General features: G+C 43.5%; 1 long non-coding RNA gene across 1 annotated transcript; it reads left to right on the top strand.

Annotated features, from left to right (window-relative positions):
• Window positions 1–13673: 13673 nt before the first annotated feature.
• LOC118944635 lies at window positions 13674–24676 on the top strand. Its single transcript, XR_005039942.1, has 3 exons — window positions 13674–13939; window positions 23460–23666; window positions 23949–24676. It is a non-coding gene; the product is annotated as an uncharacterized LOC118944635 (long non-coding RNA).
• Window positions 24677–26780: the final 2104 nt, after the last annotated feature.

The raw sequence follows: 26780 nt of genomic DNA, 5'->3' as shown, positions 1-26780 counted from the left end.
CGTTACAGAATGGTCTTCCATTATAGAATGATCTACCATTACAGAATGATCTACCGTTACAGAATGATCTACCGTTACAGAATGATCTACCGTTACAGAATGATCTTCAGTTACAGAATGATCTACCGTTACAGAATGGTCTACCGTTACAGAATGGTATTTCGTTACAGAATGATCTACCATTACAGAATGATCTACCGTTACAGAATGATCTTCCGTTACATAATGGTCTTCCGTTACAGAATGATCTACCGTTACAGAATGGTATTCCATTACATAATGGTCTTCCGTTACAGAATGATCTACCGTTACAGAATGATCTACCGTTACATAATGGTCTTCCGTTACAGAATGATCTACCGTTACAGAATGATCTACCGTTACAGAATGGTCTACCGTTACAGAATGGTATTTCGTTACAGAATGATCTACCATTACAGAATGATCTACCGTTACAGAATGATCTTCCGTTACATAATGGTCTTCCGTTACAGAATGATCTACCGTTACAGAATGGTATTCCATTACATAATGGTCTTCCGTTACAGAATGATCTACCGTTACAGAATGATCTACCGTTACAGAATGGTATTTCGTTACAGAATGATCTACCGTTACAGAATGATCTACCGTTACAGAATGATCTTCTATTACAGAATGATCTACCGTTACAGAATGATCTACTGTTACAGAATGATCTACCGCTACAGAATGATCTACCGTTACAGAATGATCTACCGCTACAGAATGATCTACTGTTACAGAATGATCTACTGTTACAGAATGATCTACCGTTACAGAATGATCTACTGTTACAGAATGATCTACCGTTACAGAATGATCTACCGTTACAGAATGATCTTCCGTTACAGAATGATCTACCGTTACAGAATGATCTTCAATTACAGAATGATCTACAGTTACAGAATGATCTACCGTTACAGAATGATCTACCGTTACAGAATGGTATTCCGTTACAGAATGATCTACCGTTACAGAATGATCTACCGTTACAGAATGGTATTTCGTTACAGAATGATCTTCCGTTACAGAATGATCTACCGTTACAGAATGATCTTCTGTTACATAATGATGTACCGTTACAGAATGATCTACCGTTACAGAATGATCTTCTGTTACATAATGATCTACCGTTACAGAATGATCTACCATTACAGAATGGTCTTCCGTTACAGAATGATCTTCCGCACACATGCATATGTACAATAAATACATTTGTGTCAAATGTGACTTCCTATGAGGTCTTGTTTTTTACTCTTTAATGACCTGTAATGGAACAGAAAGTGATGCCAGCGGTTGATGTAACATGGAACTGACTGTTGTGGCAACACCAGTTGTGGTTGATATTACCATCATGTTGTTATGTAAGTGCCTAGTACTTGGCCTTCGCACGTGGCACAAGTTTTTTGCTTTCAACTGGAAAAGTTGGAATGCCACATCATACTTAACTTTTACCTCTAATTAAGTCACAAGCTGACCTCATTGAGCAGGGGATAGGGAAACATAGAACATATTAGATAATTACTGACTGGAAGCATAATGGGAATGTAGTAACATTGTAAGTGATTGGCTGTATTTGTGTTTAGCACCTTAACTATGCCATGTGTATTTGTTCAGCTTTTGTTCCAGAAAGGGATACAGTGGCTGTAGACGCTAAGGGAAATGTTATTAATTGCATATTAAAAAGTAATTTGACAGGCTTATGAACAAGAGTTGCGTGTCACAGACCTCCCTTCATAATAGTCTATTTTTACCTCTGTTCTGCTCTGTTTGGTCAGCACACCTTTTCTAATCAAAGTGTTTTCGACACAATTAAAGCTCAATTAAAACAGCTGAAAAAACAGTAAGGATGAAGAGATACACCCCCCCGTAGAAACCTTATGGAAACCTTATTATATTGTATCACGCTGGAGACGCCAAGCGTTAAAACACTGCGTGGCTTTGAAACAATACACAAGGAAGAAAACAGTTTAGTTTTGAGTTGCAGTGACTGTGCTCTACTCTATACAGGCACAGTCACTGCAACTCAAAACTAAACTGTGACAAGCCAAAGGGAAGATTGTGATTTTCTATGAATAATGTTGATCTTATCCAGAAGATTGGTGGGACTAAGGGCCAAAGCAGAAAATGCTGACGAGGGTGATTCTGATTTCATTCCGCCCCTTTTGTTGTGGAAGTAAGCAGTGGAATAGTAGAATCTGGCTATCATGAGAAGGAATTAATGGGAATTAGCACAGGCTTTATTCAAACTGACAAGGGGCTCTGCTTCTAACAATATGAGGTAATTGTCCATAAAGTGGACTCTTCACTTCATCTGTCACTAGTAATAAAAAAAAAATCTATGCCGAGCCTGGTAAGTGTGTGATGGTGAAACTGCAGAGTACGAGAAGCAAAACGAACTGTTGAGCTTACAGGCATAACTCAGTCTGCAGAAAGGTGAGGTCAGAAAACACTGCTTGACCCTACAGACGAGCCAGTATGCACATGATGAACGGAATTAAGCGCCGCAGGGCTGGAAGCATTTTATGGAGGGAAGGGGATTTTTACCCCAAATGTCTTGTTAAAAACCTTCTACATATAGTATTACGAAAATATAACCCATCTGCTTAACCAGTAACACTGGTGCTTTGCTAAAGCACTGAAGTACTGTAGCTAGCACCACTCTCCCTTGACACATGACATGAGTCATGCTAATTACCGATGCTTCATTTCCTGCAGATGTGCCATTCCTCAAGCAGCTTTCCCACCTTCACACTCTGGCCTCAGTATTTGTGGAGAGCAAGAGGTCTTTAGGTATCGCCTGGCTAACAACCCATGTTAAGTCAAATCAAATCAAATCAAGCATTATTTATACAGTACAATACACTACAGTACACTTGTTCAGTAGATAATGCGGAATTCAGATGAACAAAAGGACTTGAGTTCCTGTGTGTTGTTATGATTACACCACGACTCGTTAATCATAAGGCATACACCTCCGCTCTTCTTCTTACCAGAGAGATTTTTTTTGTCGGCGCAATGCGTGAAGAAACCAGGTGGCTATACCGACTTTGATAACGTATCCCAAGTGAGCCATGTTTCCGTGAAACAGAGAATGTTATAATCTCTGATGTCTCTCTGGAAGGCAACCATTGCGCATATTTCGTCTACCTTGTTGTCAAGAGACTGGACATTGGCGAGTAGTATACTCGGGAGCGGTGGGCAATGTGCACGTCTATGGAGCCTGACCAGAAGACCACTCCGTCTGCCCCTTCTGCGGCGCCGTTGTTTAGGGTCGCCTGCTGGGATCCGATCCATTGTCCTGGGTGGTGGACCAAACAGAGGATCCGCTTCGGGAAAGTCATTCCTCCCGGCTGTATGTAATAAGACTTAAGATTTCCTGGGGTACCAGTGTAAGAAGTAATACATAAAAAAACAAAAATACTGCATAGTTTCCGAAGAACGTGAAGCGAGGCGGCCATCTCTTTCTGCGCCGGAAGTACTTCATACTCTGTCTGCGCCCGAAGTACTTCATAGTACTGCTTGCTTGTGGTGCCCCTTGCTTAGTGGTGTTGCAGACTCTGGGGCATTTCAGAACAGTTGTGTATATACTTAGATCATGTGACAGATCATGTGACACTAAGATTGCACACAGGTGGAGTTTATTTAACTAATTATGTGACTTCAGAAGGTAATTGGTTGCATCAGATCTTATTTAGGAGCTTCGTAGTAAAGGGGGTGAATACATATGTACACACAACTTTACCGTGTTTTAATTGTTTTGAATTTCGCTTCACCAGTTTGGACTATTTTGTGTATGTCCATTATATTGTGTATGTCCATTATCCAAACAAAAATCTATTTAAATTACCGGTTGTAATGCAACAAAATAGGGAAAACGCCAAGGGGAGTGAATACTTTTGCAAGGCACTGTATATCCATATTTCCTTTGCGTGGTAGGCTACAGCACATACTGTCTCATCAAACTTCTCATCAGGTCTTTCTTGACTGATACCCACCCTAATGTCTTATCTTATCTCTGAATAATACTGCAATCTCATCACATTTAGAAGTGGAGGAAAGTTCACATAGGTTTGCAGGGATAGGATTTATCAGGCCATCAATTGTCGCGAAATGCACTCTCAAATTATTATTAGTGATAAAGTTAGGAAAATGTCTAATTGTCTTGTTATATATGCCATGTTGCTCTCTCAGAATATCATAATGGCCCTGCAACTTTCTCCACTTACGCTCTGCCTTTCTGCAAATTCTCTTTAATTTATTTGTTTTCCTCACTCATCCAAGGGGCTCTCCAGTTTGGATGTGGCCTTTTTCAACTTTACTGGAGCTATGGCATCAATGGTTGCCCTTAATTTGCTATTAAAGTTATCAACTAAATCATCACAAGAGGAAGGCAGAATAAATGGTGGAGTATTGTTCATACACTCAATAAACTCTGTAGCAACTTCAGAGGTAGGATAGTGTTTCTTAATAATGTATTCAGTATTACCCTGACATATGGGCAACTACGTAGTAAAATCACCAGAGTGGTGATCAGATAAAGCTACATCAAAAATAGAGGATACGTCAATAGAATTCCCCTTGGTAATAACCACGTCCAGAGTATGGCCGTGGTTATGGATGGGCCCAGTAACATGTTAGATAAAGTCCATAGAGCTCAAAAGATCCATAAATTCAATGGCCTTGGAGTCAGTCTCTTTTTCAACATGAATATTAAAATCGCCAAACACAATGAATTTATCATAGTTCTCAAGGAAAATATACAATAGTTCAGAGGGATTAGTAAAGAAAGTGGGGCAGTGCTTTGGTGGCCTATACAGGGTTATAGGCAGCACTGGTGGCTGACATTTAAACAGTATAGCATGATGCTCAAAATACCCAAAGTCACCAAGTGCTACAGTATGTCCTTACAGCTGAGAGCATTAGTAAAAATAGAGGCTGTCCCCCCACCCTTTCCCTTTTCTGATAGAGTATGAAAAGCTGTAGTCCGGGATGGAAGATTCAATAAGTGCGGCACTACAGTCTGAAGACAGCCATGTTTCAGTGAGAAACATGCAATCAACTTTGCACTCGGTTTTGAGGTCATTCATGAGAAAGGTTTTACTAATGATTGTTCTTACATTTAAAAGTTCCATATTCTGCCTCGAGGTAGCCAATGGAATAACAACCAAATTGCATATTAACGTTACAACCACGTTTTCTGAGTCTCCAATCTATCAGAATGGTAGGAGGTGACAGTTTGTAAAACCTAACTAGAAGGCAGAGTTAGAAGAACATAAATTAGGTTATTCACACTAACCATAGTGCCATTTCTAGGGGAGCTGATATGCTTTTCAAGTCCTCTGTTGCTTATTCTGACAGGGAGGACTGGAGCACTACCAGACCCTGTCTGTCAGTCTCTAAAATGGTTTGCGATGTTGCTGGAAAAAATCCTGGAACCGCTGTGGTTAGAGTGCTGGTTGCTTCCCACAGCAAATCAAAGTTGTCACAAAAAGAGACATTCCTGTCCTTGCAAAGTTTCTTGAGGTACTTGGTTAGGCCAACGAGTCAGCTGAAACGTTCTGAACCCCTTTGGTAGCATGGGAGGAGATAATTATTCTCTTCCCTCTGCTAGCAATGGTCAGTTCCTCAGATCGCCTAAAACTATCAAGGCTCAGGAGAACACCCAGATGCAGACAGTTTTGAAGTAACAACAGTTTATTACAGAAACAGGGGGCAGGCAAACAACAGGTCAAGGGCTGAGCTCAGTAATCCAGAGCGGAGTCCAAAAGGTACAGAACGGCAGGCCGGCTCAGGGTCAAGGTCAGGGCAGGCAGGCTCAGGGCAGGCAGAATGGTCAAAACTGGGAAAGCTGGAAAGCAGGAACTAGAGAAAGACAGGAGCACGGGAAAAACACTGGTAGGCTTGACCAAACAAAACAAACTATCAACAGACAAACAGAGAACACATGTATAAGTACACTGGGGATAATGGGGAAGATGGGTGACACCTGGAGAGGGGTGGAGACAAGCACAAAGACAGTTGAAACATGTCAGAGTATGACAAAAACGAAAGTCGTTAAAAACTATGTGAGTGACAATGGTGTCAACATTGGAGTAGTTGGCCAGAACCATGGGCAGGAGAGAGTTGATGTCATGGACACAGGCTCCTGGGTGACAGTGTAGGCAGGCCAAAACCTCTCACCATCAAGCTACCCATAATGAAGGTGATAGTGATGGAATCCGATGGGCCAGCGACCTGCTGTACTGTGTGGAAGGGTGTCACTGGGCGGCCACCAGTTGTTGGTATCCACTCGGGATCCGTGCTTTCTCCCGGGGCTGGTAGGTCTGTCTCAAGCGGGGCAAAGCTGTTTGATAGCTGGATCGGATCTCCTAGAATTGATTGGTGGCCAGACTTCCTCCCCGATCTCCTACGCCTGTATCCAATCTCCCATGGGGCCGCGGAGTTGAGCTGAACATCTGTCCGTAGTATTGGGACAGATCAACGCCGCCCGAGTCATCGACAGCTTTGCTATAGGAGGTTCGGTTTGCCTGGATTACAGCAAGGTTGGTGTACTTAGAAAGCAGGTTTTCCTTTTCTCGCAGCCGGGATAACAGCCAGAGGATCTGTTCCCTAAGATGGTGGTAAATTTAGGGGCAGACAAATCCCTGTGCATTTTCCAGTTCCAACTCATCTTCATCTTGTGTGGACATCATCTCACACCTGAAGCATTTGTGCCCAACCGTGGATAAAAAACACTTTGGGCTAGCACTGTTAGCATTAGCCTGTTCCATTTTCATGATGGCTAGCAGCTAACTGCTACTTAACAGGAATCTGGGATAAAAACTTGCGGTCCCAGCCGTAAAAAGGCTGACCGCTTTGTGGAATCTGTAGAAATACAAAAAAAAAAAATTCTATGATTCAAAATGATATAATGATTTAATAAAAGCAACAAGTTGAGGCTCTGATGAAATCTGTCGCATCACACTCCGAAAGAGAGCTTTTTGTAAGAGAGTCTGATTGGAGGTTGTGGTTATTACATCACATACTGTTATCTGTCTTTTCTTCTTTTCCATTTCAATGTATTTCCATACCCTTGAAGCCATCAGGGATCTTCACAGCCTTGGTGTCCGTATTAGGTACCTTGTAAAGTCTTGTCAAAATTCCTTGGCGTGGTGATGTTGGAAACATTTCCATTTTGAATGTGTTTTGCTTGCGCGTGTTAGTTTATTTGTTAGGGAGGGAATGTAAGTGGTGTCTGTGTACGTATTGTATGTATGTATGTGTGTTGGTGAGGCAGGTAAATTAGAGATTCCACGTGAGGTTCGTGGGGTTAACCTCTGAATAATTGCTCAGCTGCAGGGCCGTCAGTTGTGGTGACAGCACGCTACTGCTATTTTGCAGCTGCTCTCTTTATCATCACCAATATGATACAATTCAATTGGCCTTCCACCCACATACCAGAGCACTTAAAGTAGTTATATTTTCTCAGGCTTCGTATACTGTCAAAACAACACACATGGGAGAATTGTGTCTCTTATGTATTTCGAATCCAAACAATATTAGGTTAGGAACAGGCTTGAAACAATGCACTTGTGAGCTACACAGCAGGGTTGCGTTGAGGTCTGAGAGAATGCAGTGTGGATGGCACATGAAAAAAGAGCTAAGGGCATCCATAGCCTGACAAGCCCCTGAGACATTACCCAGATTCAAAAAGAAGCCCTCTCTATTTCTCCTCACCTCGTCTGTTATTTTAATATGAGGGTTTTATCATTTCACCAGATGGACATATTTGTGCTTCTGCAACAATGCTTCTGTTGCTTTTCCTAAGAGCACCATTGACATCATAGATAATTGGAATTGATCAGCCATGCTTTCCCTTAAATGTGGGATGCAGGGTGCCAGTGCAGGCAGGCTCCACAACCTCTGGGCATGCAGCCAGCCAGGCAGGACACAGGCCACGGCTGCCCTGGAGAAACGCCAGGCCCCTAGTCTCCTGTTGGCCAGCCCAGAGCAGGAACCCCACAACTTGGCAAGTTCTCCAAACACACATATAGACATACAGTAGAAAGACACACACACACACACACACACACACACATACACACACACACACACACACACACACACACACACACACACACACACACACACACACACACACACACACACACACACACACACACACACACACACACACACACACACACACACACACACACAGTACAAAGACACACACAGTACAAAGACACGCACACACACACACACACACAGACACACACACAGTACAAAGACACACATAAAGTACAAAGACAGACACCCAGTACAAAGATAAAGACACACACACACCCACACACACACACACACACACACACACACACACACACACAGTACAAAGACACACACAGTACAAAGACACGCACACACACACACACACACACAGACACACACACAGTACAAAGACACACATAAAGTACAAAGACAGACACCCAGTACAAAGATAAAGACACACACGCACCCCCCCCCCCCCCCCCCCCCCCACACACACACACACACACACACACACACACACACAGAGCACAAAGACACACACACACACACACATACACATACACACACACACACAGAGCACAAAGACACACACACACACACACACACACACACACATACATATTCAATAGGAAGAAACACTCATCCAAAACGGTGAAAAGGCATGGGGGTGTGGGGTGGGGGGTGGTCGGGGGCTGAAATGTTGGCCGGAATTACTTCGTAACTTAATGATGGATTTGTCCTCCTCTGTGGTGAGTTGAATGTTTGCAGGAAATGCGTCTCCACCAGACGTCTATGGGGGAAAAAAAGAGACAGAGGCAGGTTTCCCCTGAGAAGCTCCTGGATATAATGGTTTTCTCTGGCAATGGTGAAGAGAACAGAGGTCTAGAGATGAGAAGAGGAGAGGAAAAGAGAGGGGGGGGGGGGTAGAAAGAACAGCCTTATTCGCTGCATGTAATCTTACTATTTGTTCTCATAAAAGAGCTTTAGGCCTGTGGAGCAAGCAGGAGAGAAGACATTTTCGCTTTCTCCTCCCGAGTGACACTTGAATAGCCCTGTAGCATTCAGGGGTTGCAGGTGAAACAATTGATTTCATGGTATCTTCTGTGACGAGACCAACCATTGTCTTAGCGTGGGGGTCCAGAAGAGGCCATGCGACAGATTGCCATCCTTGAGTTTATTCGGAACTGTTTTACAAATTCGCCGGAGAAGACACAGAAAGAAAGGTTGTTTTAAATTGGTCTCGTGTGGTATTCCCCTCAGAATTTGTTCCTCTCATGGGTCAATTTCAATAGGTTAATGAACCCCCACCCCGCTTGACATTTGAAAGTATCTGAGTGTACCAAATGAAGCTTGAGCACTGAGCGAGTGCTGGATGAACTTTTGAACCCGTTACCTCGCCATTCTCCTCAGCGGCTGGATGTGAACTCTCACTGCCTTTGTGTGCTTTGCTGAAGACGTAATCTGTGAGGTTGGACTTTCACTGAACTTTTCTCATTATCCTAATGCCATTCCCCCTCTCCCACTCCCCCTTCCACCACCACTGTTGCCTTCTCCTTCCCAGACAATCCATACCACACCACAAGCATCTCGAAAGGAACATGGAGAGCTGCAGTTACCCCATGTGGAGCCAAGTCCAGATCAAAACCACATCCACACAAACAGGCTAGCTCAGCACCAACGCACAGGGAAGAACACAGAAGCACATGGAAGAACACAGACGCACTGGGAGGAACACAGACGCACTGAGAGGAACACCGACGCACATGGAAGAACACAGACGCACAGGGAAGAACACAGAAGCACTGGGAGGAACACAGACGCACATGGAAGAACACAGACGCACAGGGTAGAACACAGACGCACTGAGAGGAACACAGACGCACATGGAAGAACACAGACGCACAGGGAAGAACACAGACGCACTGAGAGGAACACAGACGCACTGGGAAGAACACAGACGCACAGGGAAGAACACAGACGCACTGAGAGGAACACAGACGCACATGGAAGAACACAGACGCACAGGGAAGAACACAGACGCACTGAGAGGAACACAGACGCACATGGAAGAACACAGACGCACAGGGAAGAACACAGAAGCACTGGGAGGAACACAGACGCACATGGAAGAACACAGACGAACAGGGAGGAACACAGATGCACTGGGAAGAACACAAACGCACAGGGAAGAACACAGACGCACTGGGAAGAACACAGACGCACAGGGAAGAACACAGACGCCCTGGGAAGAACACAGACACACAGGGAAGAACACAGACGCACTGGGAAGAAAACAGACGCACTGGGAGGAACACAGACGCACATGGAAGAACACAGACGCACAGGGAAGAACACAGACGCACATGGAAGAACACAGACGAACAGGGAGGAACACAGACACACTGGGAGGAACACAGACGCACTGGGAAGAACAGAGACGCACAGGGAAGAACAGAGGTGCACATGGAAGAACACAGACGAACAGGGAAGAACACAAACACACATGGAAGAACACAGATAAACAGGGAGGAACACAGACGCACTGGGAAGAACATAGACGCACAGGGAAGAACACAGACGCACAGAGAGGAACACAGACACACATGGAAGAACACAGACGAACAGGGAGGAACGCAGACGCACATGGAAGAACACAGACGAACAGGGCGGAACACAGACGCACAAGGAAGAACACAGATGCACTGGGAGGAACACAGACACACATGGAAGAACACAGACGAACAGGGGATAACACAGACGCACACACATGCATGTACATGCACACAGACAGGCACACATGCACACATACACACAAACGGTGAAGCATACAAACGTACACACACAACAGGAGATAGGTGGGTGACTCACATATAGTGAAGCAGAGTACACAGTGCGTGCCTCTATGATGATGATCTAGGGTAACCATCACATAGAGTATTACATTTTAACGACAACCTGATGCAGGATTAGGATGGAATAAGTAACACTAAGATTCCACCGACTTGGGTTTCAAGTCTTGCCCAAACACCTGGGCCTGTATATTAGGCACCAAGAAGCAGCTGGGAGATTTTGGTTTAGAAACTGATTAGACGCTTGGCTCTTAACTCCAGAATGCTGCCATCACGCTGCAAAGTTTCAGGGTGGAAACTGAGATGGTTCTGGAGTCATTACCCTCACTAAATGGGTTCAAATGTTTCCCTATGCAATGGGATGCCTCAACTAGCCCTTCCTGATATACTGGGGCACTTTTAAGTCATCACGCCAACCTTTTTGCTGTTGAGTAGATGCTTTGTGAGCTGACTATTCATCCATTTCATTATTGACTAATGTTATTGAAGAACTTGATCTGTATGTGTTCAGGTATCTTCCAAAGCTTGTAAAAAAAAAAATATTGCATTGTAGTCAGCCTGGAACGAGGCCATAAAATGACATGCAGCGATTAACATTTCTCATTTTCTACTACAGGTGTATGATTGAAATTTAGCTCTACAACAAATATTTAGAAACAAGTTACAATGCGATATCAACATGATCAAACACAAGTTAACCCTTAGCTACAAATAAACATTGTCAACTGAGAAACTGTATGGCTAAAACCAAACCTGTAACCAGATCAAAAACACATGTGATCCAGAACCCTATTTCACCTGTCACCTAACAAGAAGACAAAGATGCGTGTGTGCCCAGTTTAGACCCGAGATACTGCTCTGACAATTGAATAATGTACACGTAACTGCCAAAATAATGGAAACACTTGAGTGACTGAAGTATACCAAGTATATTAAAAGCAGGTGCTTCCACATAGGTGTTTTTCCTGAGTTAATTAATCAATTAACATCCCATCACCCCATGCTTAGGGTCATGTATAAAAATACTGGGCAGGCCATTATTTTAGCTACCATGAATATGCCCTCATAGTATGACAACGCCCCCATCCACAGAGCACGAGTTTTCACTGAATGGTTTGATGAGCATGAAAACGATGTAAACCATATGTCATGGCCGTCTCAGTCACCAGATCTCAACCCAGTTGAACACTAATGGGAGATTCTGGAGTGGTGTCTGAGACACCGTTTTCCACCACCATCAACACAGACGAACAGGGAGGAATGAGCATGGCCGTCTCAGTCACCAGATCTCAACCCAGTTGAACACTAATGGGAGATTCTGGAGTGGTGTCTGAGACAGCGTTTTCCACCACCATCAACACAGACGAACAGGGAGGAATGAGCATGGCCGTCTCAGTCACCAGATCTCAACCCAGTTGAACACTAATGGGAGATCCTGGAGTGGTGTCTGAGACAGCGTTTTCCACCACCATCAACACAGACGCACTGGGAAGAACACAGACGCACTGGGAAGAACACAGACGCACTGGGAGGAACACAGACGAACAGGGAGGAATGAGCATGGCCATCTCAGTCACCAGATCTCAACCCAATTGAACACTAATGGGAGATTCTGGAGCAGTGTCTGAGACACCGTTTTCCACCACCATCAACAAAACACACAAATGATGGAATTTTGCATGGAAGAATGGTATTGCATTGTAGAATCTATGCCAGGTGCTTAGAAGCTATTCAGTCTTGTGGTGGCCCTGTTAAGACACTGTATGTTGGTGTTTCTTTTACTTGGGCAGTTACTTGTAGGCTATGAGCAGCTATGTACAGTCTGCAATTTAGGGGAGATGTAGAACTAACAACAGTTTTGTACTGATCTCAGAGTAACCTTCCTTAAGAAAAAAAGAAAAACAGTAGTGATGAAGAACAACGTGAATGGCTATTCAGAAAACAAGTGTTCCTGGTTGCACATTTTATTTCCAAAGCTTGGAAGATGGAACAACATAAGTTGTATAATTGAAAGGTTTTTGTCTTGTGTTTCAATTGGTTTTATTTCAGTAGGAACGCAAATGTGTACATGTAGTCATACACCCACTGGGCACAGGACGTCAATTCAACGTCTATTCCACATTGGTTTAACGTATTTTCATAGAAATGACTTGGAACCAACATTGATTAAACCTGTGTGTGCCCATTGGGCGCATAAAGTATACAAGTACGATCCGTTTATTTGCACACAACAAATACATGTGGACTCATGAAGATGTATGACATCATCATAAAATCAAGCAATGTTAAAATGCTTCTAGCCCAGCTAACAATAGGCATATAGGTATCGCCGAACCGCTGTACAAAAAGGATTTGTCACTGAAAATGTTGTACATTCATAGAAAGTAAAACCAATACAAATAGTATCCAATTACTTTCCAATTGAATAGCCTAGTCATGTGTAAGGTCTTTGTTATTGCTGCATGTCATTTTATGGCCTCGTTCCAGGCTGACTACAATGCAGTAGTCAGATCTCACAAAACCTGGATAGATGTTAAACATATCGACTTACTGCATGAGATGATCTAGCAATATAAAAGACATGGTTACAATCAATCAATCAATCAATCAATCAATCAATCAATCAGACATTTAGGTCTATCTGAGGGTTGACTTGTTGCATATAGCATTTGTAGTGTCTGCATGTGTAAGCTGACAGGTTTCAAACCTGGGTCAAATAGAGACCTCAATATTGTCTTAGTCCACGAGTCACACGCATGCACACACCCTTAGCCCAGCTGACACGGCTCCTCATCAACAAGCGAGCCAATTGAGGCCAACATGACGTGGAGCCCTCCTCCCTCCTCTTCCCTGCTCTCCGCAGTAAAACAATTAAGCTGTTTACTGGGTGAGGGATATCCGTCGAGCTACCCCGCAAATTGGTCTCCAGTGAGGGGCCCATTCCCCGGCAGTGCGGCCGGACAGCTGGAGGTGCTGGCGGAAGCCGATGTGCTCGGACCATCTGGAAAAAGTAGCAGGATTCCAAGGCTGACGACGAGGTGAGGAAAAGTGCTTTCCCCTCTGCGCTTGCCGGAGCTGTGATTTGTACCGTGACGTTTTGCATGGAAGGAGCTGCTCTTTCTCACAGCAACCCTTTCTGACATCATTCACCTCCGATATATCTCTTTCTGTCTCTCTTTCTGTCTCTCTTTCTGTCTCTCTTTCTGTCTCTCTTTCTGTCTCTCTTTCTGTCTCTCTTTCTGTCTCACTTTCTGTCTCTCTTTGTCACATGTCAATGTGTGTTAAACAACACTACAGGTCACATTTTAACCCTTCCAAACAGGTACTCCCAATCACTGATATATGGGCATGTTTGTACCAGGTGTTCTAGAAAGCAGAAATATAGACAGGCTTGATCAGCAGTCCTACTTGAGATGATTTTAAACACAGGCCCTGGGTCTGTATCAACCCTCTTTGTCTCAACCCCAGAGGGTGACTCATTTTGGAAACCAGAAGCAGGGGCCCTCTCAACTCCCATCAGGATGAGATGGCGAGTGACGGGGCCAGGCTCAGAGGAGTTTAAGTGTGTGAAAATTGGGCAGCGATAACAGCTTTTGGGAATATGTCCACGAATTCCCTGTAAAAAAAATATAATAATAATAAAATAAATAAATGTGTAGCCAGGCACTGGTCTCTCAAACCCTAAACAGGGGCACATCATCCGTCATCCCACACTCTGCTCATGTAGCCATTGTCCAAAGGCATCGTTTCCTTTTTTTTTTATCTTATCTCTGACAGAAGACTGGAATGAAAGCATTATGTTAAAGGCCCAGTCGGTAATTTCAACATCCTAACCCCGTCACTTTGTTTGGTAGGATGGGGCTCTGGAAATCATTCTCAAATGAATAGACAGAGCCAGTGCCAGCATCTTCTATTATGTCCATTTTGATGGAACAATGGGTTTATTCACTGTTGTGTGTGTTTTTTTACGGGTTGTAATGATACTCTTGCTACTACTGCAGGTCACTAGAATGCCACTGTGCTGTTTTGAAATGTACATACCTTGTGGAAAATAGGCACCAGCGTACCACAAAATATACATTTTTTAACTACCATAACTTTTTAAATTGCGATTTAGAAACTAAATCAACAGTAACAGTTCCTTTTCTGTTAGCTTAATCCAAAACAAATGAAGACTGACGCATGAAGAATTTCCACTTCCTGTACTCAGTCCAATCAAAAGACATCCATCTCCATGGCCATGGCAGATGCAGCACAATGATGATGTCAAAGTATCAATCTGGGCTGGGTTTCCCCTATTCAGTCAGTGTCTGTTAGACCAGTAAGACCATAGAGGGACAAAAAAATGTATTTTCGGTGAGTATTGTATTACTGATCCACTATAGTAAGACACTATAGTATTTTATGTGATGAATCTTAATACCCTTGGGGGGTCAATGGATGTGGACCCACAATAAGTAAGACTGCATGATACACTGTGGGTCTGATTCAATTCGGGAAAAAAGTAGTTCCCCTGGACTTCCTTAGATTTCCTTCCCAACGCCTTCTAAACTTTCCTTGAAAACAGAGCTGGAGAGATCTTGGCACAGACCTCTACATATTTCCCTGAACACAGAGCTGGAGAGATCTTGGCACAGAACTCTACATATTTCCCTGAACACAGAGCTGGAGAGATCTTGGCACAGACCTCTACATATGTCCCTGAACACCGAGCTGGAGAGATCTTGGCACAAACCTCTACATATTTCCCTGAACACAGAGCTGGAGAGATCTTGGCACAGACCTCTACATATTTTCCTGAACATGGAGCTGGAGAGATCTTGGCACAGACCTCTACATAAGTCCCTGAACACAGAGCTGGAGAGATCTTGGCACAGACCTCTACATATGTCCCTGAACATAGCGCTGGAGAGATCTTGGCACAGACCACTACATATGTCCCTGAACACAGAGCTGGAGAGATCTTGGCACAGACCTCTACATATTTCCCTGAACACAGAGCTGGAGAGATCTTGACACAGACCTCTACATATTTCCCTGAACACAGAGCTGGAGAGATCTTGGCACAGACCTCTACATATGTCCCTGAACACAGAGCTGGAGAGATCTTGGCACAGACCTCTACATATGTCCCTGAACACAGAGCTGTAGAGATCTTGACACAGACCTCTACATATTTCCCTGAACACAGAGCTGGAGAGATCTTGGCACAAACCTCTATATATTTCCCTGAACACAGAGCTGGAGAGATCTTGGCACAGACCTCTACATATTTTCCTGAACATGGAGCTGGAGAGATATTGGCACATACCTCTACATATTTTCCTGAACACAGAGCTGGAGAGATCTTGGCACAGACCTCTACATATGTCCCTGTACACAGAGCTGGAGAGATCTTGGCACAGACCTCTACATATTTCCCTGAACACAGAGCTGGAGAGATCTTGGCACAGACCTCTACATATTTCCCTGAACACAGAGCTGGAGAGATCTTGGCACAGACCTCTACATATGTCCCTGAACACCGAGCTGGAGAGATCTTGGCACAAACCTCTACATATTTCCCTGAACACAGAGCTGGAGAGATCTTGGCACAGACCTCTACATATTTTCCTGAACATGGAGCTGGGGAGATCTTGGCACAGACCTCTACATATGTCCCTGTACACAGAGCTGGAGAGATCTTGGCACAGACCTCAACATATTTCCCTGAACACAGAGCTGGAGAGATCTTGGCACAGACCTCTACATATTTTCCTGAACACAGAGCTGGAGAGATATTGGCACAGACCTCTACATATTTCCCTGAACACAGAGCTGGAGAGATCTTGACACAGACCTCTACATATTTCCCTGAACACAGAGCTGGAGAGATCTTGGCACAGACCTCTACATATGTCCCTGAACACAGAGCTGGAGAGATCTTGGCACAGACCTCTACATATGTCCCTGAACACAGAGCTGTAGAGATCTTGACACAGACCTCTACATATTTCCCTGAACACAGAGCTGGAGAGATCTTGGCACAAACCTCTATATATTTCCCTGAACACAGAGCTGGAGAGATCTTGGCACAGACCTCTACATATTTTCCTGAACATGGAGCTGGAGAGATATTGGCACATACCTCTACATATTTTCCTGAACACAGAGCTGGAGAGATCTTGGCACAGACCTCTACATATGTCCCTGTACACAGAGCTGGAGAGATCTTGGCACAGACCTCTACATATTTCCCTGAACACAGAGCTGGAGAGATCTTGGCACAGACCTCTACATATTTCCCTGAACACAGAGCTGGAGAGATCTTGGCACAGACCTCTACATATTTTCCTGAACACAGAGCTGGAGAGATATTGGCACAGACCTCTACATATTTCCCTGAACACAGAGCTGGAGAGATCTTGGCACAGACCTCTACACATGTCCCTGAACACAGAGCTGGAGAGATCTTGGCACAGACCTCTACATATTTTCCTGAACACAGAGCTGGAGAGATCTTGGCACAGACCTCTACATATGTCCCTGTACACAGAGCTGGAGAGATCTTGGCACAGACCTCTACATATTTCCCTGAACACAGAGCTGGAGAGATCTTGGCACAGACCTCTACATATTTCCCTGAACACAGAGCTGGAGAGATCTTGGCACAGACCTCTACACATGTCCCTGAACACAGAGCTGGAGAGATCTTGGCACAGACCTCTACATATTTTCCTGAACACAGAGCTGGAGAGATCTTGGCACAGACCTCTACATATGTCCCTGTACACAGAGCTGGAGAGATCTTGGCACAGACCTCTACATATTTCCCTGAACACAGAGCTGGAGAGATCTTGGCACAGACCTCTACATATTTCCCTGAACACAGAGCTGGAGAGATCTTGGCACAGACCTCTACACATGTCCCTGAACACAGAGCTGGAGAGATCTTGGCACAGACCTCTACATATTTTCCTGAACACAGAGCTGGAGAGATCTTGGCACAGACCTCTACATATGTCCCTGTACACAGAGCTGGAGAGATCTTGGCACAGACCTCTACATATTTCCCTGAACACAGAGCTGGAGAGATCTTGGCACAGACCTCTACACATGTCCCTGAACACAGAGCTGGAGAGATCTTGGCACAGACCTCTACATATGTCCCTGAACACAGAGCTGGGGAGATCTTGGCACAGACCTCTACATATTTCCCTGAACACAGAGCTGGAGAGATCTTGGCACAGACCTCTACATATTTTCCTGAACACAGAGCTGGAGAGATATTGGCACAGACCTCTACATATGTCCCTGAACACAGAGCTGGAGAGATCTTGGCACAGACCTCTACATATGTCCCTGAACACAGAGCTGGGGAGATCTTGGCACAGACCTCTACATATTTCCCTGAACACAGAGCTGGAGAAATCTTGGCACAGACCTCTACATATTTCCCTGAACACAGAGCTGGAGAGATCTTGGCATAGACCTCTACATATTTCCCTGAACACAGAGCTGGAGAGATCTTGGCACAGACCTCTACATATGTCGCTGAACACAGAGCTGGAGAGATCTTGACACAGACCTCTACATATGTCCCTGAACACAGAGCTGGAGAGATCTTGGCACAAACCTCTACATATTTCCCTGAACACAGAGCTGGAGAGATCTTGGCACAGACCTCTACATATTTCCCTGAACACAGAGCTGGAGAGATCTTGGCACAGACCTCTACATATTTTCCTGAACACAGAGCTGGAGAGATATTGGCACAGACCTCTACATATGTCCCTGAACACAGAGCTGGAGAGATCTTGGCACAGACCTCTACATATGTCCCTGAACACAGAGCTGGAGAGATCTTGGCACAGACCTCTACATATGTCCCTGAACACAGAGCTGGAGAGATCTTGGCACAGACCTCTACATATTTCCCTGAACACAGAGCTGGAGAGATCTTGGCACAGACCTCTACATATGTCCCTGAACACAGAGCTGGAGAGATCTTTGCAAAGACCTCTACATATGTCCCTGAACACAGAGCTGGAGAGATCTTGGCACAGACCTCTACATATGTCCCTGAACACAGAGCTGGAGAGATCTTGGCACAGACCTCTACATATTTCCCTGAACACAGAGCTGGAGAGATCTTGGCACAGACCTCTACATATGTCCCTGAACACAGAGCTGGAGAGATCTTTGCAAAGACCTCTACATATGTCCCTGAACACAGAGCTGGAGAGATCTTGGCACAGACCTCTACATATGTCCCTGAACACAGAGCTGGAGAGATCTTGGCACAGACCTCTACATATGTCCCTGAACACAGAGCTGGAGAGATCTTGGCACAGACCTCTACATATTTCCCTGAACACAGAGCTGGAGAGATCTTGGCACATACCTCTACATATTTCCCTGAACACAGAGCTGGAGAGATCTTGGCACAGACCTCTACATATGTCCCTGAACACAGAGCTGGAGAGATCTTGGCATAGACCTCTACATATGTCCGTGAACACAGAGCTGGAGAGATCTTGACACAGACCTCTACATATTTTCCTGAACACAGAGCTGGAGAGATCTTGGCACAAACCTCTACATATTTCCCTGAACACAGAGCTGGAGAGATCTTGGCACAGACCTCTACATATTTCCCTGAACACAGAGCTGGAGAGATCTTGGCACAGACCTCTACATATGTCCCTGAACACAAAGCTGGAGAGATCTTGACACAGACCTCTACATATTTCCCTGAACACAGAGCTGGAGAGATCTTGACACAGACCTCTACATATTTCCCTGAACACAGAGCTGGAGAGATCTTGGCACAAACCTCTACATATTTCCCTGAACACAGAGCTGGAGAGATCTTGGCACAGACCTCTACATATTTTCCTGACATGGAGCTGGAGAGATATTGGCACAGACCTCTACATATTTTCCTGAACACAGAGCTGGAGAGATCTTGGCACAGACCTCTACATATGTCCCTGTACACAGAGCTGGAGAGATCTTGGCACAGACCTCTACATATTTCCCTGAACACAGAGCTGGAGAGATCTTGGCACAGACCTCTACATATTTCCCTGAACACAGAGCTGGGGAGATCTTGGCACAGACCTCTACATGTTTTCCTGAACACAGAGCTGGAAAGATATTGGCACAGACCTCTACATATGTCCCTGAACACAGAGCTGGAGAGATCTTGGCACAGACCTCTACATATGTCCCTGAACACAGAGCTGGAGAGATCTTGTCACAGACCTCTACATATGTCCCTGAACACAGAGCTGGAGAGATCTTGACACAGACCTCTACATATGTCCCTGAACACAGAGCTGGAGAGATCTTGACACAGACCTCTACATTTGTCCCTGAACACAGAGCTGGAGAGATCTTGACACAGACCTCTACATATGTCCCTGAACACAGAGCTGGAGAGATCTTGGCACAGACCTCTACATATGTCCCTGAACACAGAGCTGGAGAGATCTTGGCCCTGGACCTCTATATATTTCCTTGAACACAGAGCTGGAGAGATCTTGGCACGGAGTTTATTTTAATCAGAAACTTCTGACTCTATTTAATTAAGTTGGACCGAGAAGAGAGATTTTGCAAGAGTGTACTGCAATGAAGCCTTGCCAGTTTTGGTATTACAGTAATCCATTAAAAAGTGCTGCAGAATTAGTGTAGTTGGGCGGAATTACAAGAGATGAAGAATTTAGTTAAGACGTACCCGCTAATTAAGACTATTCTTGAAACTTGGAAGTTAACACTTGTTTTGAGAAACAAGTGTATTGGAGTACTTTGACAATTAGATGCTCTGGATATAGGCAAAGCTTATTGAGGATGCTCCTATCATTCAAACCTCAACTGTGTTTTTTGTGGGACAATTTTATTTGTAGTTTATACTGAAGAGAAAAGAGAAAAGGAGCTTTCCTGTCAATCACAATGCAACCGTCAGCTGACTAAGGGAGACCTAAGTCTCGGAAAAAACTTGCCATTCAGAAGAACTTCATGTATGTTCCAAAGTTGGAAACGGGTCTACAGTATAATGTACAGAGGATGTTAGAGGACAGATTATCCCAGGACAGATTATCCCAGGACAGATTATCCCAGGGATTATGCTTATCCTGGGGCAAGGAGGAACTCTTTGTCCTAAGATTTTAGTGCAGTGGGCTAAATCAGGGTCACACAGAGTGTTTAATGGAAGTCTGAAACAAATTTACTTTGAGAAAAAAGTATACACCTCACACATATGGTTATGAATTTAAAAAAGAAGAGACCTGTACCATGTCAGATATAGAGTTGAAATGTATTAGATTTTGAGTTTGCATCCCAATATTACACTTTATATACATTACAGAAGACCGAAATATAACAAAACCGTTTGACATAGAAACACAGAATTTTCTGCAGTTTTTCATTTAGATCATTTTTAATAATTATGAAATTATGAAAAATATGAATAACATTCCACCGTAAGGCTACTAGAATGTGATTTGGTCATTTGACTGCAGGAAGTGTAGGCCTATAGCTAGAGCTGTATATTATGATTGGTTGACTTTTTGTATTTGGCTAAGATTGGTAATACACTCAGAAAAAAGAGTCCCAAAATGGTTATTTGGCTGTCCCCATAGGATAACCTTTTTTGGTTACAGGTTCCACGTAGAACACTCTGTGGAAAGGGATAACTACATACAGAACAGAATAGCCTCAATTCGTTGGGGCATGGACTCAACAAGGTGTCGAAAGCGTTCCATAGGGATGCTGGCCCATGTTGACATCAATGCTTCCCACAGTTGTGTCAAGTTGGCTGGATGTCCTTTGGGTGGTGGACCATTCTTGATACACACAGGAAACTATTGAGAGTGAAAAACCCGTTGCAGTTCTTGAAACAAACCAATGTGCCTGGCACCTACTGTACTACCACACCCCGTTCAAAGGGACATATTTTGTCTTGCCCATTCACCCTCTGAATGACAAACATACACAATCCTTGTCTCAATTGTTTCAAGGCTTTAAAATCCTTCTTTAACCCGTCTCCTCCCATTCATCTACACTGGCTGAAGTGGATTTAACAAGTGACATCCATAAGGTAGTGTAGCTTTCACCTGGATTCACCTGGTCAGTCTATGTCATGGAAAGAGAAGGTGTTCATAATGTTTTGTACACTCAGTTTATGTCAGGGATAGGGCCTAACTACTCTATGCATGAATAACTATTTTGGGAAAAATGGAACATACTGAAATTTAGGGTTAATGTTATGATATTGAGAATCAATGGTGTGAGGTAGGTTGAAACAATCATAATATTGACTTGTTTATTATAAATATACTTTAAATTAAGAAACCTAAAGGTCCAATGCAGCAGTTTTTATCTCAATATCAAATCATTTCTGTATAATAATGACGTATCTTACTGTGATTGTTTTCAATTGAAATAGTCAAAAATAAACAAAAATTGCTTCTTAGCAAATGGCAATTGTTCAAGCAAGATTTTTCTTAGGACTGTCTGGGTCTATGAAACAATTTACAGCCTGGTGTTGACACCAGGCAGGCCAAAACTCCATCCCACCAAAACATGCTGAAATTTCTGGCAGTATTTTCAAACAACTCCTACACTACAATGGCATTATCATAATTTCACAGCATTATTCCAACCTTATTTGGAAGTATTTATAAAACACAGTAAAGTCACGTTTTCGACTGCACTGGGCCTTTAATTGTTGTCTGTATAATACTGCCCTCTGCAAAAGTCATTAGCCAGCAACAGCCATGAGTGTACCTACAGTCATAAAAACATAGTAGAAAGGAAGGGCTTATTGTAATACCAGATTAATGGTATGTTATGATAATATAGCCAATTATCAACACTAATTAGACGCAAAGACCCCGGAGGGAGTGGTTGGCAACAGTCTGCTGCTGGGCCGAGACTGCTTCCTCTGTCACCACAGCAACAAGTAAGCAAAGCTGTCCTTCATTTCAGAAGTCCACACTGTTATGGTTCCCTGTCAAACGAGAGACCTTACATACTCCAGTCTTTTATTGACTACCTGTCTTTTATTCATTGACAAGTACCTGTATGTTTAAACATATTGCATTTTTAGAAACAAAAGTTAGGTCATTAAATAATGCTAAATATCTTAAAGTATACAGTATGTTATCTACTCCCACGGTTGAATTTTTCGAAGAACTTTACATGGAAGTTTAAATGTCTTTTTAAGTGGTTGTGGTGTAATTGCATATCATAAAGTGAAATGTTTGCTTTAGAGCGAATGTATTTTAATGTCGAAGGCAACAAAGTGATATTCTGAGCTCAACTGGAAACCAGGAATGGAAACCACTTGTATCTGTAAGACATTCCTTTTGCTCAGTGGTGTACCATTTTGTTGGTTTGTGACCTGACTATATTATGTTGTTAAGGATTATCTTGTCTGTCTACGTAATTTAGAAATTGTCGTATAGCTTCACAGCCCTATTTTTCCAGTGTTGTAAGCAGTTCCCTCTCTTCTGCAGTGATGTAAACCGTTCCCTCTCTTCTGCAGTGATATAAGCAGTTCCCTCTCTTCTGCAGTGATGTAAGCAGTTCCCTCTCTTCTGCAGTGATGTAAGCAGTTCCCTCTCTTCTGCAGTGATGTAAGCAGTTCCCTCTCTTCTGCAGTGATGTAAGCAGTTCCCTCTCTTCTCCAGTGATGTAAGCAGTTCCCTCTCTTCTCCAGTGATGTAAGCAGTTCCCTCTCTTCTGCAGTGATGTAAGCAGTTCCCTCTCTTCTGCAGTGATGTAAGCAGTTCCCTCTCTTCTGGAGGGAATTTCTTCTGAGACTTTTTAAGGCTATTCCTGAGTCAAATTGTGCTTCATATATACTCTGTAAAAATGTAAATTGTCATGTAGGGTTAAGTAAAATACTAAATGCAAATGAAATGCCACATGCAGGCATAGCACAGTACATAACATACACTTCCATGTGTAGTATTTCAATGTTTTTATGAATAAGCAATTTAAATATGCAAATCAAGTGTGTATTTTTTGTAATTTGTGCTATACCATTATTATGCTTTAAAGCCATCATTCCTTGCCTGTCGTACCTCAACTTTGGAGTTCATCTACTTTATACCAATGGATCTATCGAGTGCTGGAGATTTCAAGTTGAAGATTCTTAGGCTGAGTCATCGTTTCCACATGTACAGTAATTGATCCCCCTTCCCAGCAAGGAGTGCTGTACAAGCACCTTCTCATTATGTGGGTTGACTATCTTCACACGCTGACGAGCAGTGCAGGTAATTGAACCACCATCCTGTTTATATGGAGTTTCAAACAAAGTTGGGTGAGGGATTTGCAGACCTCGTGCAATCAATCACAGGTTAATGTGGTTTCGGCTCTTACCATCACTTTTATTCTGTCTTCAGTCACCTTTTCACCTTTCCCTCTGCTCCTTCCCCCATCTTCTATGTACACCATGCTAGCAGTCAACAGAAAGTCATTAAAATCACATTTCCTAAGAATGCCTTGTGCATAAAGTCAATACTACATAATTGGTTACAAATGCAGGATATGAAGTGCCTAATATAGGTGTCAATTGAAAAGTGTGTCAAAAAAGGTTGTATGACTTAAGAAATTAGATGCAGCAGAATTTCCCTTTCCTCAATGAATGTTCTGCATTTCTGAACCAAGGCCTTTGCTTGCACCCTATCGAATTGCCATCAAAACCAAAAAAGGTTACTGGTATGATAAAAAAGGTATTGTATCAGACCCATGCTGGTTTTATGTTTTTATCTCATAATATGTACAGTGCCTTGCAAAACTATTCACCCCCCTTGGCGTTTTCCCTGTTTTGTTGCATTACAGCCTATAATTTAAATTGATTTTCATTTGGATTTCATGTAATGGACATACACAAAACAGTCCAAACTGGTGAAGTGAAATTAAAAAATATAACTTGTTTAAAAAAATATATAATGGAAAAAGTGGTGCGTGCATATATATGTATTCACCCCCTTTGCTATGAAGCCCCTAAATAAGATCTGGTGCAACCAATTACAATCAGAAGTTACATAATTAGATAAATAAGATTAGATAAATAAGGTCCACCTGTGTGCAATCTAAGTGTCACATGATCTCAGTATATACACCTGTTCTTAAAAGCCCCAGAGTCTGCAACACCACTAAGCAAGGGGCACCACCGAGCAAGCGGCACTATGGAGCTCTCCAAACAGGTCAGGGATAAAGTTGTGGACAAGTACAGATCAGGGTTGGTTATTAAAAAATATGTGAAACTTTGAACATCCCACGGAGCACCATTAAATCCATTATTAAAAATGGAAAGAATATGGCACCACAACAAACCTGCTAAGAGAGGGCCGCCAACTCACGGACCAGGCAAGGAGGACATTAAGCAACAAAGAGACCAAAGATAACCCTGAAGGAGCTGCAAGCTCCAGAGCTGAGATTGGAGTATCTGTCCATAGGACCACTTTAAGCCGTACACTCCACAGAGCTGGGCTTTACGGAAGAGTGGCCTGAAAAAAATAGGCAAACATGTTTGGTGTTCACCAAAAGGCACGTGGCAGACTCCCCAAACACATGAAAGAAGGAACTCTGGTTAGATGAGACAAAAATGTAGCTTTTTGGCCATCAAGGTAAATGCTATGTCTGGCGCAAACCCAACACCTCTCATCACCCCGAGAACACCATCCCCACAGTGAAGGATGGTGTGGTAGCATCATGCCGTGGGGGTGTTTTCCATTGGCAGGGACTGGGAAACTGGTCAGAATTGAAGGAATGATGGATGGTGCTAAATACAGGGAAATTATTGTGGGAAACCTGTTTCAGTCCTCCAGAGATTTGAGACTGGGTGGAGGTTCACCTTCCAGCAGGACAATGACTCCAAGCATACCCAAGCATACTGCTAAAGCAACATTCGAGTGGTTTAAGGGGAAACATTTAAATGTCTTGGAATGGCCTAGTCAAAGCCCAGACCTCAATCTAATTGAGAATCTGTGGTATGACTTAAAGATTTCTGTACATCAGTGGAACCCATCCAACTTGAAGGAGCTGGAGCATTTTTGTCTTGAAGAATGGACAAAAATCCCAGTCGCTAGATCTGCCAATCTATAGAGACATACCCCAAGAGACTTGCAGCTGTAATTACTGCAAAAGGTGGCTCTCCAAAGTATGACTTTGGGGGGTGAATAGTTATGCACGCTCAAGTTTTCTGTTTTTAAGTCTTATTTCTTGTTTGTCTCACAATTAAAAATATTTTGCACCTTCAAAGTGGTAGGCATGTTGTGTAAATCAAATGATACAAACCCCCCATAAATCAATTTTAATTCCAGGTTGTAAGAAAACAAAATAGGAAAAATGCCAAGGGGGTGAATACTTTCACAAGCCACTGTAAATGGTCAGATAACACCTGGAAACACCTCTCTCCTCCTGCACTATGAGGACTGATGGAAACACCCCTCTCCTCCTGCACTATGAGGACTGATGGAAACACCCCTCTCCTCCTGCACTATGAGGACTGATGGAAACACCCCTCTCCTCCTGCACTATGAGGACTGATGTAAACACCCCTCTTGCAATGCACTATGAGGACTGATGGAAACACCCCTCTTCTCCTGCACTATATGGACTGATGGAAACACCCCTCTCCCCTACACTATGAGGACTGATGGAAACACCCCTCTCCCCTAAACTATGAGGACTGATGGAAACACCCCTCTCCTCCTGTACTACATGGACTGATGGAAACACCCCTCTGGAAGGCAGGTAACCTAGTGGTTAAGAGCATTGGGTCCGTAACTGAAAGGTTGCTGGTTCAAATCACGAGGTGACTAGGTGGAAAATCTGTTGATGTTCCCTTCAGAAAGGTACTTAACCCTAATTGTGCCTGTAAGT

The sequence above is a fragment of the Oncorhynchus mykiss genome, chromosome 3 (genome assembly GCF_013265735.2).
Source record: "Oncorhynchus mykiss isolate Arlee chromosome 3, USDA_OmykA_1.1, whole genome shotgun sequence".
Taxonomy (NCBI): Eukaryota; Metazoa; Chordata; class Actinopteri; order Salmoniformes; family Salmonidae; genus Oncorhynchus; species Oncorhynchus mykiss.
This window is presented reverse-complemented; position numbering and strand designations above follow the sequence as displayed.